Raw genomic sequence first — 1,001 nt, forward strand, 5'->3', positions numbered from 1 at the left:
TCAGGATATAGAGGGTCAGAGATTTAGCTCAGTGGGTTTTGCCACTTGCCTTGCAAGCACAAGGACCTGAGTTTGATCCCTGGTACCAAAAAAAAAAAAAATATATCAGGATATAGAAAGTAATGTCAGTGCCAAATTTAACCACTGTAGTTCTAGCCCGTGGTCTCTACCTTTCATGCTCTCTACTAAAATAAGCCTATGTATAATTGATATTCTTTTATAACTAATACTTAGTTACTTTCTTAAACTTTACTTCCTACAGATTTGTGTTGTGACTCTTTATTATGTTGATAAAATACTTTTAAAAAGCTAACTTGCTAAAAATACAGAGAAATTTTAATCATAATTAGAAGAAATTGACATCTCTTTGCTAAGCTTGAATACATTGGATGAACTTAACCTGGGAAGTTAATTATTTCTCAGGGCATCAACTAAACTAAAGTCATTGTATTCTAGAAAATAACATACGAGAACTTGGAGACCAAAGCCTCTCACCTTAATAATGCATTTGTTCTTATTTTCAATTTTTTTTTTTTGGTACCAGTGTTCGAACTCGGGACCTTGTGCTTGCAAGGCAGGCGATGGAACCACTGAGCTAAACCCCCAGCCCAATGCATTTGTTCTTTAACTCTGACAAGAGTTTTAATTGTCATGCTGCTGCTGAAAACTTTTGGAAGTAGATTGCCTTTGAATAATCATAGTAGGGCCGGGGATTTAGCTCAGTGGTTCCACCTCTTGCCTTGCAAGCGCAAGGTCCCAAGTTTGATCCCCTGTACCAAAAATAATAATTATTATTATAACCCCCAGCCCAATGCATTTGTTCTTTAACTCTGACAAGAGTTTTAATTGTCATGCTGCTGCTGAAAACTTTTGGAAGTAGATTGCCTTTGAATAATCATAGTAGGGCCGGGGATTTAGCTCAGTGGTTCCACCTCTTGCCTTGCAAGCGCAAGGTCCCAAGTTTGATCCCCTGTACCAAAAATAATAATTATTATTATATA

The 1,001-nt window shown here is 36.9% G+C and overlaps 1 protein-coding gene across 1 annotated transcript in view; it reads left to right on the forward strand.

Moving 5' to 3' along the window:
* Positions 1–1,001, forward strand: part of Traf6 (TNF receptor associated factor 6) — an 18,386-nt gene that overhangs the window by 5,508 nt on the left and 11,877 nt on the right. The window lies entirely within an intron of this gene.

This window comes from Fukomys damarensis, unplaced genomic scaffold (assembly GCF_012274545.1).
Source record: "Fukomys damarensis isolate Sample0158 unplaced genomic scaffold, DMR_v1.0_HiC HiC_scaffold_27, whole genome shotgun sequence".
Taxonomy (NCBI): domain Eukaryota; kingdom Metazoa; phylum Chordata; class Mammalia; order Rodentia; family Bathyergidae; genus Fukomys; species Fukomys damarensis.